This window comes from Suricata suricatta, chromosome 1 (genome assembly GCF_006229205.1).
Source record: "Suricata suricatta isolate VVHF042 chromosome 1, meerkat_22Aug2017_6uvM2_HiC, whole genome shotgun sequence".
Taxonomy (NCBI): Eukaryota; Metazoa; Chordata; class Mammalia; order Carnivora; family Herpestidae; genus Suricata; species Suricata suricatta.
Window position 1 is genome coordinate 105,695,732 of NC_043700.1, and position 18,662 is coordinate 105,714,393.

Below are 18,662 nucleotides of genomic sequence, written 5' to 3' on the forward strand. Positions count from 1 at the left end.
CCAATTTTTAAATAAATGAAACTTAAAAAGTCATCATATGATTCCACAAATATATTTTTCAAGGAAATAACATTTCTTCACTAAGTACTAACAACTGAAAAATTTTAAGTCTATATGATTAATAATTAAATTCTTGAATAAATAGCACCATTATTTCAATAATAAAAGTTAGATGGCAATTTTGACTAAACTTTTAAGTATCATACTATAAACTTAATTTTTTAACTATTAACTTTAACGTAACAACCTGAATGTTGAATGTTAACAATGTGATAAGCATTTGAATCTTAATTTTTTACAAACTTATAACTTTGTTCAAAGTGACTTACTTTATTACCTTTATCAGTAAATCTAATATTATTAAGATTATTCATAAGAAATATTATTTATTTATCTATTATTTAGTTATTACTAATTTATTTATCACCTATTGTTTAGGATATGACAGGTATAATCCTAGACAATTCATATCCATTACTTAATGTAATAGTCAATAGTCCTAAGTGATTAAAATTATTAATAGCCCCATTTTACTTCTTGAGGAAACTGAAGCTGGGATATTGAAATAACATCCCCAAGGTCACTAGAAAGAAGGAGCTAGGATGAAATTCAAACCTAAATATTTGCCATTAGACACTAATATGGATACTAAAATCTCCAAATAGGAGTTAAATACATCATCCTTTCAAAGATATCATTATAATTAAGCAAAACTAAGACTCAAAACCATATGAAGAGCTCTGAGAATTTGCTAGCTTTTGTGTCTGGTCCTATTATTCAAACAGATCACTTTCCATTGAAAGTGATCTTGAGACCCCCAAAGAGACCTTTCTGTTAGTCTACTGATTTAAGAAGGAAGCTTCTTTTTTATCAGATCAGAAATGTTCCTGAATAGTCCTACCGCTCCTCCCTTGAAACTTATCTCTATTCTCTCACTTACATGTCAGCACCACAAGAGCAGAGTGGGTGAGATGGTCAAGAGTTTGTGGGGAGAGAGCATTGTGAGGGGAGCATTACATAGGGTCCCTGAAATGTATCACCAGCAAGAAGTATTGTGAAAATCAACATGAAGTCCAACATGAAGTGAAAGTCCAAAGAGAACTGCAGAGTTAGCCATGGAATCTCTAATTAGAAAATTTCAGGGCACTTGGGTGGCTCAGTCAGTTACACATTCGATTTCAGCTCATTTTGTAATCTCACGGTTTGTAAGTTCAGGTCACGCATTGGGCTCTGAGCTGACAGCACAGAGCCTGGAACCTGCTCCTGATTCTGTGTCTCCCCCCTTCTCTCTGACCCTCCCTGGAGCGCGCACGCTCGCTCTCGCTCTCTCTCAAAAATAAACATTTAAAAAAATTAAAAAAAAATAAAATTTGAAAAGGGTAAATTCAAAATAGGGCATCAAGTGTGGCAAGACACAAAAGGGGATTTGACCCAGTTGGTAGAGCATGAGACTCTTAGTGTTGGGGTTGTAAGCTAGCCCGGTGATGGGTGTAGACTTTACTTAAAAATAAAATCTTAAAGGAAAAAAAAAAAAGAAATAGACATGCTCTGAAACATATGAAAGGAGGTTCAACCTCATTAATAATAATAAATTCAGATTAAAACTACTACATTTTTTATGAGATCCTCAGACATGGCTCACTACATTTCTAGAAGGAGTGTGAAATGGCATAAACAAACAAAACCAATCTCATGGAGGTTAACTGGGAAATATTCACCAAAATAACAATTGCATTTACTCTTTGATTTAGCTATCTCATGTATATAAATGTATGGACAGATACACTTACACATGAGAAAACAATATATGTATAAGTTATACATAAAAGCATTAAAATTACTTCTTATGGTTAATGAATGGAAACACTTTAAGTAGAGTTAATATAGAAACCTGATTAAATAAATCACTGTGCATCTATTAAAAAAAACAGCCACTCTATAAAAACTGAGATGGAAAGATACTTAGGACTTAATATTTTTAAGGGAAAAATTAATACTTTTAAATGGAAATCAAACTATTCTACCAAGAGCAGCATATTCTTTTTCACCAAATATGTATTATCCAGAAACAAAAACACTGATGTATGATCTATTGATTATGCAACTTTGATTTGACTTTATCTTTTATCCTGGCAGCTGTAGGTATCCAAACATTCCAAGCTTATGATAATTATTGATATCCAATTAGAGGTATATTTATTTTAAGTATTTGGCTAATAAACTCAACAGTAACACTTGTATGTTCTAAATTCTTTCACATTTTTTTTTCAGTTTATGTATTTATTTTGAGAAAGAGCAGGGAAGACAGAAAGAGTGTGAGAGAGAGAGAGAATCCACATGAAGCTCAAACCCACAAATCATGATATCATGACCTGAGCCTAAATCAAGAGTCAGATGCTTAATTGACTAAACCACTCAGTCACCACAAATTCTTTCATGTTTCTGATGTGAGATGAATTGGATTGGCAGATGAGAATGTCTTCTTATATATTCTTGTCACCAAGACCACCCTCACACAAATTTCCAGAGCAGTCTACAACTCATAATAGCTTGAATATGTGTCATAGAGTGCCTGGATGGTTCAGTTGGTTGAGCGTCTGGCTTCAGCTCAGGTCATGACCTTGGCTTTCATGGGTTTGAGCCCCATGTTAGGCTCTGTGCTGATAGCTAGCTGAGAGCCTGGAGTCTGCTTCATATTCTATGTCTCCCTTGCTCTCTGCCCCTCCTCCACTCATGCTCTGTCTTTCTCTGTCTCTCTCTCTCTCAAAAATAAATAAAAAACATTAAAAATTTTTTTTAATTTTTTAAATGTGCCAGCTATACTGGAAATGAAATGATTACATAAATTTTTACTTTCAGGTTCTAATATATCCTGAAAGTAATAATAGAAAGACTATTTGACACCTGATCACAATACTAGTATTATTCTGGGTATGTATTTCTTTCAGAATTATTTCAGCTATTCTGAGAGCCTCATCAATGCTGCACATAAAATAAATAATAACTGTCATTCCAAATTTAGAATAAAGAATTCCAGTTACAAACCAAGTGAACAACTTAATATGTTACTTTAGGGTTTCACATTTCCAGTATGATAGGTATCATTAACTGAAGGGTAATAGATTTGAGGGAAACATATTATAATGTCAATCACCTTTGCTGTAATATTTGCTTTATATGATGAATTTGTCCCAGGATTGATAAAATCTCTATCCTTTCATTCTTCCTTACTGTATTTTATCTTGAAAACTAAAATGAATATATCCATCTTTTTAGGATTCATTTTGATAATAATTACAGTCTTGTTCATTTCACGACACTCAGTGTTGCTGTCATTGTTGGCAGAAGAAAATACCTCAGACTGAGCCCAGTAATCATGACATTTTGTCAATGTCCTTCATCAAATATACTCTTCCACCTGGCATCTTAAACTTCTAGGCTAAAATGTTACATGTACATACTGAATATAAGGACTGTCCAATTCCAGTTAGAAATTTACAAAAGGCAATCACGAAACAATTATGATGAATGTCGTTAACTCCTGAATAACTTTTAGAATATTTTACATTTTTAGAATAATTTTAGGTCATAAGGTTCTTTTACATGCAGAGACAATGTGAGAACTCATTCACAAGTTTACACTTAGCAATAGGCATGGGGACAAAAGAACCTGTGATGGCACACGCAGATTAATATATTCATTTTTTTCTCTTTTTGCACCACTTAGAACAAATCCTTTTGTCAGAATCTCAGAACAGACCATTTAATTGCTGGGGCACCTGGTTGCCTCAGTCCGTTAAGCATCCAACTTCAGCTCAGGTCATGATTTCACCGTTTGTGGGTTTGATCCCCATGACAGGCTCTGCCGTGGCAGTTCCGGACCTGGAGCCTGCTTCGGATTCTGTGTCTCCCTCTCTTTCTGCCCCTCCCCCACTCACACTCTGTCTCTCTCTCTCTCCAAAATAAATAAGCATTAATTTGTTTAAAAAAAAAAGAACATTTAATTGCTGTAACAAAACCTATGATAAACATACAAGTTCTTGGATTTCCAGCTATGCATATGTTGCCTGATATATATGACATTAGAATTGTTCAGATCTAATGAAACTTACATCAAAATTACCTTAATCAGGCTCATCAGAATTTGTGTGACCCTAACATTTTTTAGAATTAGATGAGCAGTTTTGATAATTATAGCACAGGCATTTAGAATAGTGCCTAGTTTCAGGTAAGTAGTCAAACATATTAACTAAAAGTAATTTTAATATATCAGAATAAGAATTTAAAAATTGGTAGACAAGGCAATGTAGAGGCTATTCAGAAGAGTCTGAAACTAAGAAACTAGAAAGTACGTGCTTGAGAACAATACAACAACTTGTTGGAACTGAAAGTCAGAAATTGAGAATGGTAATAAGTGATAGGTGACCAGGGCGGTCCAGCAGTGGTAATAATTGGTATAATAAAGTGAAGTTCAAGTAAGGCAGCAAACACTCTAAGAAAAGAAAAGTTGCAGAATTTTTTTTAAATTTCAGCCACTCAATGAGCATTACCTAACCAACCACTATATAACGAAATGTATAGTACCTAGACTTTGGAGGTTGAAATCATATATACAAAACTAGATAAATAAAACCACAATGATGATACATTGGCAACCCAGAGCCTGTTTTGGAATTTGTGTCTCCCTCTCTCTTCCCCTCCCCCAATTCACACTCGCTCGTTCTTTCTCTCTCAAAAATAAACATTAAAAAAACTAGTAAGAAGATATCTGACACCAAAGTGCTGGGCAGAAAATAGAGAGAAATATAGATATATAGATAGATTCATTGATTTGTGGTGTCATATATGTTCCAGGAAGAATTATGAAGTACTTAGTTGATTTACTCTATTAGCTAACAAATAGACAACCATATAATAATGCAGCTATCTAAAAACGTTTTTCTTTAAGTTTATTTATTTTTGAGGGAGAGAGAGAGAGTTAGAGAAGGAGAGAGAGAGAAGAGAGTGAATATGGGATGGGTAGAGAGAGAGGGAGAGAGATAATTCTAAGCAGGATTTGCACTCTCAGTGCAGAGCCCAAAGTGGGCTCAGTCCCACAAACTGTGAGATCATGACCTGAGCTGAAATCAAGAACTCTATGCTTAACCTACTAAGACACATAGGCGTCCTTCTAAAAGCTATTTAATACTTAAGCTGCACTGGTAGTAGTTGTTATTACATTGATCATAGAAGATGCAGCTTCAGACCAAGAACTGAAAGATCTGGGGTCCAAAGTACACACAGAGAGGTTAAACTTGGTGAACAGCATAGACATTTTTATTACTGGTAAAGTAGACAAGGAGAAGAGGTAAGTGGTTCAATAATAATGCAAAAAAAAATAATATTATATCTCAGCATCAAAGTGGGAGAGAAAAGCATTGGAACCAGACATAGCTGGGTTCAATACTGATCCCTCCAGTAACAGGTAAAATACAGAAGACCAGGAGGTTGAGGGGAAGCTTTGAATCAAGCTATTTTATAATGGGAATGTTGTAACAAAGATCACATCACATCATGCTCAGGTAACTTCTTTCAGAAATAGATAACTCCTGAAAAAGCTAAAGACATAGTATTAAATGCATACAGAGGCAACAAAGACCTTAAAGTCTTTGAAACCATCTACTATCAGTTACTGTTTCTAGTTCTTGCGTTTAGGACCTACATCCACAGGAGTTGTACTGATTATTGGTTTCAAGTCATATTTAGTAAGTACTGCTTAGTACTAAACAGTGTGATAGGACATGGAGGGCAAAATCCAAATTCTCAACAGTCAGCTGTCCTCCAGTGACCAAATGCCTCCAGGTTGGCTCTACACAGAGAATAAATAGCAAGAAGCAACCGTCTAGAAATTGGACAGTCATACAAAGCCAGATAATCAGCTACTTTTTCAAAACTAGTTGAGAAAACCTCAGATGCTTGTAACTGCATGACTCAGTGGACAGTGTGCTAGATGGAGTGACAAAAGATCTTGCTTTTCCTGACTATGACACATTAGCCATGTGACCTTAAACAAGTATTCCAGCTCAGTATCTAGAACAGTGCCTGGCAAATGATAGGCTCTCAATAAGTGTGAGTTGTTTGAATTTCTAGGAGACAGATTTTTCTGAACTTGATAGTGAGATGTAAAAATTGGATTTATGTAACCTCTAGCCAGAATTGCTCTTAAGTTCTGTACATGGCTATGCGTTGCTCAGGCACCCTAAGGCCCAGACACTAATGGTTCAGGGCACTGAACCCAGATAAAATGGAAATTCATTTCTCACAAAGGTGTTTGCCAAAGAGAACACAATGAAAACTAAGCCCAGTTTCAACAGCTGCCACCCTACAAATATTTTTGGTTCTGTTTTATTGCTAAGCATTGGAGACTACTGCTTGCTTATTGCCCTTCTTAGGCCTACCTGCATGAGGCCAGCCCTAAAGCCTTGATAGCATAATTTTGAAATATGGGGACTTATGAGCATGCTCCTAGTAAAATATGAGCAAAAATTTAAGTGTTCATGTGTTTTTATTTTTCTTCACTTTATTTGGATAGTTCATGTATCAACCTGGCTTTCATTCCCTCTCCTTTGAAACCATAATATTTATTTTTGTTGAAATCATTTTCTGCTTGGTATGAAAATATACTTTAGTAAGCATTAATACTAGTTAGGGGTTCAGTTTTAATGAAATTTTAAGGCAAAAAAGTCTTAAATCCAGCATGATTCACTTCAAAAGCATAGGTCAAATATCACACTCCTCAGGGAAATCTTTTTCCCACCATTCCTTCCTTTACTCCTTAAACATTCTGACCTTCCATTAAAATTATAATATTCGGTGTCACTAAACAAATAGTTCCTTTTCTAAGCCTCTATTTGGTCCTCCTTTCTTCTCTTCCTTCTTCCTTCACCTACCATTTGTATCTCCACCACCCTGTCTCCATCATTTCTGCCTTTCATTCTTTTTTTCAGGATTATAGGACTGCTGTACTTCAGATCCCATCTACCTGGGGTCAGATCCAAAATCCACCATTTGGTGGATGTGTGATGTTGACCAAGTTACTTAAACTTGCTACAGCTCAGTTTCTATATTGGTAAATTAGAGATAATATTTAAGAGTGGAACCAACCTCGGAGGCCTGTGTGGTTCAGTCAATTGAGGGTCTGACTCTGGGTTTTGGCTCCAGTCATGATCCCAGGGATGTGAGATTGAGCCCCACACTAGTGTGGAGACTGGTTAAGGATTCTCTTTCTCTCTCTCCCTCAGCCCCTCTTCCCTGCTCACTCTCTCTCTCTCTCTAAAATTAAAAGAAAGAAAGAAAGAAAGAAAGAAAGAAAGAAAGAAAGAAAGAAAGAAAGAAAGAAAGAAAGAAAGGAAGAAACGAAGGAAGAAACGAAGGAAGGAAGGAAGATAGAAAGAAAGGAATTAATCTCAAAAGATTGTGAAGACAATGAGTTAATGTATTTACACTTAAAATTATTCTTAAACCAGTTCATGATGGGTATCTAATATTATCGTCCTTGTTATTTCACAAATGTCTCTTTGGCTCCTCTGGGCACCTTGTTCTACTCTAGATACTGCAGCGTTCCTATCTCAAGTACTCTTGGGTGTTCTTGACCTGCCTGTCACCTCTTCTGCTCCAGGTCATATTCATACATATATTTAGATGATCAAGAAACCATATTAGTGTAATCCACTTCTACCCACCCCCTCACCCAGCCATATCATGCCCTGCTTGATTGGCTTATAAGAAGGGAAGGCACTCTTTACATCTGCCCTCAACAATAAACCTGCAAGGAAATAGCTATAACTCACAGCCATGTATCTATTTGTGGCTCCGAGTCTTTATATCACCTGTGTTAAAATATCACAATATTTCAGCTGTTAATTGAAGCACTCTGGCGTCTTGAGTTATTTTTATAGTCAACTTGAGATGACATGTGATAGTTCAGATTAATGGAAGCTGTGAGTCAGAAATTCTGTCTCTAGTTATGGTTATAACTTTTAACATGTGCTAACATGTGATATCTGTGGATCATGTGACCTGTAGTTATTTCTAAAATGGGTATTTGAAACACCGAACTTTTGTCATGGTAACGCTTTATGCTAAATGAAAGCAACACTTTAGTCTGATATTTTTTTTTTCTGGTACCACATGTCTTAATAAAAAGCAGTCATTCTAATGTTTTTCAGATGTCTTCAGCAAACCCAAGGGTATTTAAAATAAGCAAATACCAGGTGAAATAAGTTTATCAGCCTTTACAAGATTATTTATAAAATGCTGATCATGAGTGAGAAAACAAAGAACACTGATTTGTGGGAAAGAAAGTCCATCTACTTTTAAAGTTCCTCTGATATGTAGGAAATAGATTCTTTCAATGTCTAGGAAGTATTCGAGAAACCAATGCAAAGAAAGTGCAAAGTCTCTAAGAAGGCAGCCTGGAGATCCTTTTAAGTGATGTGAGCAGTGAAGCTCTTAAAATGGGGCTAATTAGCTGTTTGATGTACTTGACAGAGAAAGATGTATGCAAGCAGAGAGAAAGGACTGCAAACACAGATATCCCTGATTGCATTATTGTCCAAAACTTTAATTAATTTCTTGAGGACTATCTTTTCCATAATTTAAAATGGTTTAAAAGATGTACAACTAACAGGTTCAAAGTGTTTCTTTAGCTAATCACTTGCCCTGCAGGAGGCTGAAAATTATAGAGCACATTTTATACACTCCTCAAGCCATCCAAGAATTAGTTTTACAGCCTCTGGCTTTCGTTTTTCCTCTGTTTGCGTAATGGCATTGAGAAATGTGTGACTTGACTTCGTCGATACGTCGTTCAAAGGCCAAACAGCCATTATTCTGCTCTTCATGGCACAGAAGGGATGACCGTCTTTGGGCATGAAACTGTTCTCCTGGCACATAGGTGTTGTGAGAGACAGAAATTGAATTCAGTTACGAAACTTACTTTTTGATAGCTTAGAAAGACATAAACAATTTGAATATCAACTGGGGACTACTTTCTGCATAACAAATGATAACAGTAGTTTGTACATATAGTAGCAATCAAAACATAAGCACACAAGCATGCACAGGGCGCCTGGGTGGCTCAGTCGGTTGAGTGTCCAGCTTCGGCTCAGGTCGTGATCTCACGGTTTGTGGGTTTGAGTCCTGCATCAGGCTCTGTGATGACAGCAGCTCAGAGGCTGGAGCCTGCTTCAGATTCTGTGTCTCCCTCTCTCTCTGACCCTCCCCTGCTCATGCTGTCTCTCTTTGTCTCTCAAAAATAAACAAAAAACATTAAAAAAAAAACATAAGCATGCAGAGAGATATGAAGTTGTCTCCATTTATTTCAGTTGTTCAAACACAATTACAAATTTCATTAACTTTGTTTTCTCTTAGTGAATATTCTTTTTCATTTTTATGAAGTTGTATAGGAGTATTCAGGAAACAGATATTTGAGATATGTGAGCATAATAACCTTAATGTCTTTTTCTCTTACAAGCTCTTATGGAGCTCTTCAAATTTACTAAGTTTAGTTAGTAGTCAGAAAATTTTCCTGAAAGGGACTTTTGTTAAGGATATTCAAGATTTTTGTCAAAATCATGGATGACACAAATTCTGAGTTTTGCAACTTCTACTCAGTTTTTATGTATGAGTATCCATAGGAAAATTCACTCATTCATTCATTACGTATTTACTGAGGACATTCTAGGTGTCCCAGTTACCGGTGACACAGCAGAAAAGTAAACAGACAAAACTTTCTTTATGGTGCTCTCATGTTAATTAGAGTGGGGATTTGAAAAAAACGGCGTAAGTAAGTAATGCAAATATTATATTAGAAGGTGATATGGTCTTCAAAGAAGATGGGACATGCTGTATCACGTGGGGGCTTGTGGCCTGCTGGTGTCTACATGGAATGGGATTGAGAGCTTTTGAGCAAAGGAGCAACAGCATCTGACTGCATTTTATGATTTGTCGGCCGGTGTGCTGAGATTATTCTAGAGTGGACCCAGGGTGCAAATAAGCAGGCCACTTTGGGGGGTTATTGCAGTGATCTGAGCAAGAAGGGGCTATGGCTTGGGCCACCACTCCACCGGAGCAGGGGAGCTGTGAGCAAGCAAACGGTTACAATGCACGGGGGGTGTAAGAGCAGACATCCAATGCTTTCCTTCTGCGCTTTTGATCTTACCTTTATCATCTCCTTCTGGACTGGGCTCCATCAATTATCCCAGCCGATCAATCTCTCTCCCACTCTGCTGCCTTCTCTCCCAAACAGGCTCAAGCCAATCTCTCTCTCTCTCTCTTTCTGTCTCTAAAAAAATTCCTTTAACCTTTGTAAATGTCAGAGAAGTGATGTTTGAGTTGAGATTTAGGGACTGAGTAAGAGTTCAGCAGGCAGATGAAGAAGAAGAATCCAGGTGAAGGCAACCAATGCATACAGTAAGCAAGTCACAGGCTTGAAGAGGCGAGCATCTGGGGAACTATAAGTAGCCTGCACTGCTGGAAGGGGAGGACACCTTTGATGTCCTTTGAGAGGAGGTTACCATGTGCATTGATGCTGCTCTCAAAATTTGGTGTCCTGCTTTTACACCATAGTTGAGGGTGGCAGAGAATAGCTCCTATTGACAGAGGAGGAGGGTGCTGTCCTGAGAAACCCACTCCACATCAAAGCAGAGGAGGTTGGGAATTGACCCCTTCAGAGTCCAGGAGGAGCAAATACAGCGGCGTCTTCTGAGAGGCACGCGCAGGATGGGAGTCTTGGAGACGGAGAAGCCCAGCTAACAGGAGGAGCGTATTCACTGAGAGGGACGATTTGTGTTTAGGAGTTTGTCAGTCCAGAGCACACCAGGAACAAGCAGCTGGCCAGAGATGGGGTCTCCCTCACACAAATAACCCACTAATGTTTTTAAAAATGTTTTTAATGTCTACTTAGTTTTGAGAGAGAAAGAGAGACAGAGCATGAGCAGGGAAGGAGCAGAGAGAGATGGGGAGACACAGCGTCCGGGGCAGGTTCTGCGCTGTCAGCAGCCCAGAGCCTGATGCAGGGCTTGAACTCACAAGTGTGAGATCATGACCCGGGCTAAAGTCTGAGGCTTAACAGACTGAGCCACCCAGGTGCCTCCCCACTAATCCTTTTAAAAGCAGCACTGTGAGCCAATAACACAGGTATTGCAAACATAGCTTTGGGACTTAAATTTGAACTATAATTTTACAAAGGAGAGGCATCAGACTACTTTTAGGGGATAGTCTGGTATCCAAAGAAAGCAAATCTCCCTAATAAAAAGGCACTCTCTGAGGGTATTCTAGGCTCTACCATAAGGGGTTTTTCCCAAGGCGCCTCTGAAAACTGTGGAGAGCCCGTGGGAAATTCTAAGAAAAAGGAGAAATGTGACTAGATTTGTATTTTAGGAAGACGCCTCGGAGAACAAGCTATGAGTGGATTAGGCAGGCAAGATGCTCGTTCTGTTGAGACCAATAAGGAGGATATTGCAATCCTTGAGACAAGCATAATGGAGACAAAAATGTAGCAGACCAACTCCCACACATACATCAGTATAATATAAATGCTGGTCATAGGTAAGGAGACATTTGGAAATAAATTTTGGAGGAGGAAAACATAACCGCGGGAAATCCTGCTAGCATCGAACCTCCTTAATAGTGAAAGGCTGAGTACATTAAAGCAGCAATTTATTTGATGGGCCATTGATAACTGGCAGGCCTGTGACAGCCTCGTCGCCCAGAGAGCATGGTTACCGTCTCAGCCTGTGACTTTAAAACCTTCACTGGGGGGAAAATTACAGTCATGCAGGCAGCAGCAGGGCATGGCCTACGGCACAAGACGCCGATAACTAAGTCCCAGGGAAAACTGATTTGTGGCTTCTGAGAACATGCGTCAGGAGCCTCTGCTATTGACTAGTTTTGGTTCATCGGGATGTAGATCTATCTTGGCTAACAAGAAAGCACTAGAGGTCTTCATTTAGCCTCTGAGCCGGTCTCCAGAGACTGTGTGCGGCTGTCTTTACCTTCCTACCAATCAACACATCAAAAGCTGCAGAATATATTTTCACTTTCAAAAAAATGCAAACGGCAAGCGAGATAAAGTTGCCAAACGGACCTGAAAAGGGGGTGAATGATTACAGCATAGCTCCAGATATAAAGAATAAATCATGTGCCCAGCCGGCATTTTTTTTATGTGTGTCAACAAGAAAGATAACTGAGTGTTGGTATCCATGGGACATCCACACCACATTCATTTGCAGAGAAAGGATTAAAACCATTTACACTGGATTCCTTCTTTGAATCATTGTAAGCTGCACACTTTGACAGGATTTCTTACTGAAAATAACTGGTTGGAATGAAATGATTAGAATATTCATCTTAGTAACCCTCAAATAATTACCTTGCATGCGTTTTTTGCTCAAGCCATATGGCTCAAGGCAAGAATACATTTCATTTTTCATTTAATTTCAGCAAGTGCTTCCTTTCCTGGGAGTTTGAGATTCCATTTGAAATAAATTCTGAATCTTTAAATGTTTTCTCAAATTATCAGCTCTTTTGACATTGATTCTAATATTATCAAGACCTTTCCTCCCAGATGTTTTCCAGGAAGACCTACTCAAAAAAAGGTCATCGCCGTTTCCCAGCTTTCAAGGATCATTTAGTTTCAGCTCTCTTGATTTGGGATGTGTGCAGGTGCATGAGAAAGAGAAGGTTACCCTTTGGTAAGCTCTATTTAATTCTCTAAACTGAGTGAAAGGTCATGCTGGGGAGGTAGACTCCTTATGCATTTGAAGTAAAAGCCAGTGTTTTAGCTTTAAATTCCAGGTGGCCGGGTAAGGAATGGAATGTATGGTTTGGACAGCTTCCCTTCCAGTTACCTCTTAAGGGAGATGCCATTTTGATTTACTGGACTAACCGAAGCAGGTTCCTTCGGGGCTGTTAGCAGGAGAGGGGCTGGAGTGGCAGATCAGTGGATGCATTTCTAGATGATGTCCGTTCCCTAACTGGGGGTCTCATCTGGGAGGGGTTCTCCTTTGGCTCCCAAACTCCCTGCCTCTGAGGTATCTCAGAAGGCATGTCTTTCCAGCCCCATGGAAAGATTAATAATATCTCAGTCTTTTATATATCTAGTACATTGCTGAACTGATGGCACAAGGTTATTGGTAATCATACTGTGCACCAGATACTCTTTCTTTGTTTCCCTAATTAAAAAAATAAAATTAGGGGCTCCAGGTGGTTCAGTCGGTTAAGCGTCTGACTTCTGCTATCTCATGGTTTGTGAGTTCAAGCCCCGTGTCGGGCTTTGTGCTGACAGCTCGGAGCCTGGACCCTGCTTTGGATCTTGTGTCTCCTTCTCTGTCTGCCCTTTCCCTGCTTGCACTCTGTCTCTGTCTCTCAAAGATAAACAAACATTAAAACTTTTTAAAAATAAAATTAATTTAAACTTACAAACATGATCGCATGATGCAAAAGCAAACACGAATTTATGATAGAATAAAAGTCAGGCACAGATTCAACATACACCTTTCAAACCCGAGCTTTGATTGTAAAAGTTTGTCAATCCTCTTGTGCATATGTTCATATTTCAGCCTAAGTGCCAGGTCTCATTTCAACACTTTTATTAAGAAAGACCAATGTTAATCAAGTTTTCTTAGCCCATTCATTCCACAGAGGTTCCAAAAAAGCTTAAAAGAATGTCTATTTCCACATGAAGGACTAGACAACACATAAACTAAACTCGCAAGACATGCCATTTTACATACCTCTGTAACATCCAGATTAGACTATGACAGTGCCTACCTCCTGGGGCAATTCTTAAAGACCACCCAGGAAACTCAGCCGCCGCAGAATGCAGCAGCACTTTGTTGATTTAGGAATAGAGAACATTTCAACTGTGTCTGCACTATAAAAACAACCTGATTATTTAAAACACAATTAAAATCTACCAGATGGAATTGAATATTTGGCCTCTCTAGTATGGAGCTCCTTTGGAAGAACTCTTTCTCCTCCTCTGGACGACGTGTTTGTGGCTTGTTAAGGGTCTTCGTCCAGTTTTGTGTACATCTACAAAGGCAGCTCAAGAGCTTTGACACAGGACCCTATTTAATCCTATGCCAGACCTAAATAAAAATACAATCTCAGAGTTAAGGATAAATCTAATTGCCTAAGTAATCACATATAACCGATTCATTTTCAAATTTAATTAATTAAATAAAAAATACTTAAAGCTTACTAAACTGTCTGATAGGGGTTTCTAAAGGTAGTAACATCTGTATAGATGTTTTATGTGTAGCTTAGCAAGGGTCAGAGGTCAGAGGGTTTGAATAGGAAGTAAACTTTTTCTTACATTTCTCTAATAGACAGATCGCCTGGTCTATCACTTCTGGGTATTCTAGTCTTTGCTCTCCTTTGTTACAAACACATCACCTCCTATCCTAACTAATAGCAGGGATTAGGCTCTGTATGAGGAAGCAGGGAGCTGGTCTCTTTAATTTGTTATCATATCAATCCAACATTTCCTTACTGACCACCAGTACAGTCAGTAAAATAAATCCCTGTGCCCCATCTATAAGGAATGGCTCCTCAGAAACTATCCTTAGATGTCAGATATCAAAATGCATGTGAAAATACTGCCACCTCAACACCAAGGATGCTCATGGTCAGCATTATTTCTCATTTACATGGGGACACATTTAGATGGCAATGAGACTGAAAGTTGAGGCTTCATCTTATTCATAGAGCAGAAAATATGTGTTTCCTAAAATGAATCAACTAATTGTAAAATGCAGCATAGTCCTTCCAGATATATTTAATGTAAAATGGGCATCACGGTTTAGAGGCAAGAATTTTGTTCAGGGAGGTGCTAGCTTTTGCTGTGAAGTGTCAGGAAGAGAATTTGTCTTATGTGATGAAAGAGGATGGTGAGGACATGAATCTCTGATACATGGGCCAATGAGTTAGATCCTTTCTTTTTGTTTTCTTAGATAAGAGTTGAAGATAAGACCACATTTAGTTCCATTGACGGCAATGTTTCAGTTACTGTTTTTACCAGGCAGCTTGTATGCAATAAGACTACAATTATTTTGGGACAACAAGTCGGTTGCTCTGTTGGATAAGCATCTGACTCTTGACTTCAGCTCTCAGGTCATAGTCTCAGAGTTGGTAAGTTTGAGTCCCACATCAGGCTCTACCGCCGACAGTATGGGGCCTGCTTGGGATTCTCTCTCTTTCCCCCTTTCTCTTTGCTTCTTCCCAGCTTTTTCTCATTCTCTCCCAAAATATAAGTAAATATTCTGAAAGAGACAGAGACAGATTCAGAGAAGCAGGGAGGGGGCAGAGAGAGATGGAGAGAAAGAATCACAAGCAGGCTCCATGCCCAGTGGGGAGTCTGGTGTGGGTCTCTAACCTGCAACCCTGGGGTCATTACCTGAGCCAAAATCAAGAGTTGGATGCTCAGTTGGCTAAGCCACCCAGGGAACCCCCCTCCAAAATAAACAAATACAGAGAAAGTTCAATTTCTTAGAAAAATACAGGCCCTTCTCCTGAGTCTTGTGGTAGACAGATAAAACACTGACTTGAGAATCAGTGAAAATGTATTAACATCAGTTGTATAGTTTTAAGCAAATTAAAAATTCTTTTCTGAGCCTCAGTTTTCTCATATTAAAATGAAGGCTTAAAATAGGTCTTCTTTTAGGCCCTTTCCCGCAACAAATTTGACCATCTTTATTACTTTTCTTTTTAAGAAACAAATTGAGGAAACATTTTTTTAAGAAAAACTTTCAAAACTATTATTTTGTGGGTCTTCAAAAAACAACTATTTCTAGTTGCTAGTGAAAACAAAGTAGTAACCAGGAGCTACAAAAGAGCTGATAAAAGAGTATCCATTTACCTTCTGTATTTTTTTTCTATGAAATTGCAGTAGGAGGGAAAGAATATGAACAATAGTGGGTTAACCTGATTGAAAAAAAAGAGAGATGAAGAAGAAAGGAAGGAAGAAAAAATCCACCATTAATCAAAATGGCCCTGAGTGAAACTTCTTGATAGAAGACTTATCTCGCACCTTCTTGGTCGAAAGAATCAAAGGTCGCCAGGACAACCTTTTCCACATGTGCCGCATTCCTCCCCTGCTAAAATCCTGCCTTTCGTGCTGAATTCAAAACTCCTCAGGAAATGACCTAGGTTGTAAAAGGAAGATAGTGTTCTATTTTGCCCTCATTTCCTGCAGAAACTATTCAGATGTGCATCTAGGAAAAAATATATATAACATTCTGTCTTAACAAAAGAAAATACGGGTTAAAGAAAACCCTGTTCAATCACAAACACATTGCAGTCAGTAGCTGTGCTTCAGACTACAAATCATAGTGAAAGCCAGTTTCTGTCTATCTATGTAACCCATAAAATGCCTTTTTAACTCAATATTGCTAGGAACATTCTATTCCAGATTTGCAAAGATTTCCCTATTATTGTCTACCCAAAAGATTAAGTATTAAATAATGACCAAAAAAAAAAAAAAAGATACCGCCTTGTTTGTTAAGGAGACCTGTCTTACACTTTCCTAACATTATAGCCAGATTTCACGGTCACAGGAAAACAAAACACACATAATGGAGTGGTTATTAATTCAATAAATCCAGCAGCTCTCATGCTCTGGGCAAAAGGCAAAGTTAAAAGCAGCTGTTCATTGACGACATATAGGACATGGCCAGGGTGAGGTAGCTGCTTTAGCACATCATCCACCACTTTTAAGGCTGACTGCACTCAATTTCTTAGACAATCGACACACCATTTTCAGTTCTGTACCTCCATAATTTATCACAACAGTCCCTCAAGCACACAGATCGGAGGGGGAAAATGAAAGCAATTTACAGTATCAAGATGAAAGTAGCTGGGTGGGTGGAGAAGACCTACTATGTAAATCATATCCACAACTTCAAGGAATGTTGACATAATATTCTGGAATTAATTTTTTCCAGCATTCCTATGTAGGTCACACAGAGGTAAATCTAGTTTCTCCTCCCTACCTCTTATATCTGGAGTTGTTTATCAATATGTTAAAGAGGAAATTGATTTTACCTCTCCCTTCTACAAGGACAATAAGAACCGTATGTATAAAACTTACCAATAACAATGAAAGGAATCAGTTGAAACATTAGCATGCAATCTTTATATATGTCTCCCAGTTAAAGGTCATGGGATAGCAGCAATAAAAAAAAATAGAAGAAGAAGAAGGCAGAAGCACAGACAAATAAGGGATAGCAATTTATTTGAAATACTAATCTGGATTATTGTAGACTAATCTCATCATGTCTCCCTTTAAAATATGTCCCTAAACTCTACCTCAGATTCATATAGGTAAATCACATTGATGACAAATACCTTCATATAGAACATTTTAAGAAATGAAATGTCTTATCATCATTTAATGTGCATTTCCCATGGGGGATTGTTTTTATATGCTAATGAGAATAGTATGTTATTAGCTTCATCAAAACCTAGGCAGTTAATTATTTCAACTTTGTTCCCACTCTCCTTCCATCTCTTCATCTTCTCAGGGTTGATTGAAGCAGGAAAAGAACAAGCACTTACAAGGTGGTAAGAGAGATTTCAGAAAAGTGTCTCAGGACGAAAGATAATAAACAAAAACCAGGACATGTACGAACATTCTTTTTTTTTTTTTCTACTTGAAACAAAACAGTACTTTTTTTATTGTAGATGATTTGGAAAACCTCGATCTCTAGCTCTGGTTCTGGTATCTATTGTCGATTGTGTGAATTACATGTTCCTGGTCTTTCTTTTCTTAATTCATCATTTTCATGTAAATGCACAAAAAGTCTTTTTATATTAATGATGTTAAATCTTTATATACTATATACATTCTGAATATCTCCCCTTTTTTTCCAATTGCTTTCATTGTTTAGGCTCCTTAAGAACTTCATGAATATTATTTGTTCCTTACAAAAACTGTTATGTGGGGGGAACCTGCATGGCTCAGTCAAGAGTGTCCAACTTCAGCTCAGGTCATGATATCATGGTCGGTAAGTTTGAGCCCCATATCAGGCTGGCTGCTGTCAGCACAAAGCCCACTTCAGAAACTCTGTCATCTCTCACTCTTCTCCTCTCCCACTTGTACTTTCTCAAAAATAAGTATTTATTTTAAAAACTGTAATGTGGTAGTTTTTGTGCAAATGTTATTGTTGTTGTTGTTATTGTTGCGCCTATTTTACAGATCAGAAAATTGAGGCATATGGAAGTTAAGTACCTTGCCCAAGATCAGACCTAATAAATGGTGGAGCTGTCTTTTAAATCTAGATGTGCTTATCTCAAAGTCAGTGGCCTTGATCACTGGGATCACTGGGCATATTATCATTACAAGTGTTTTTAATATATTTTTTATTTTTTAAGTTTATTTATTGTGAGAGATAGAGCCCACATGGGCATGCATATCCGTGGTGGGGGAGAGGCAAAGAGAGAGTGGGAGAGAGAGGAGAGAGAAAGAAGCCCAAGCAGGGCCCACCAACCACGAGATCATGACCCAGGCCAAAATCAAGAGTCGGATGCTTAGCCAACTGAACCAACCCAGATGTCACTCATTACAACTGTTTTTAATTTTCATGTTTCAAACTATTAATCTTAAGCATTTTTTTTCTTTTCAC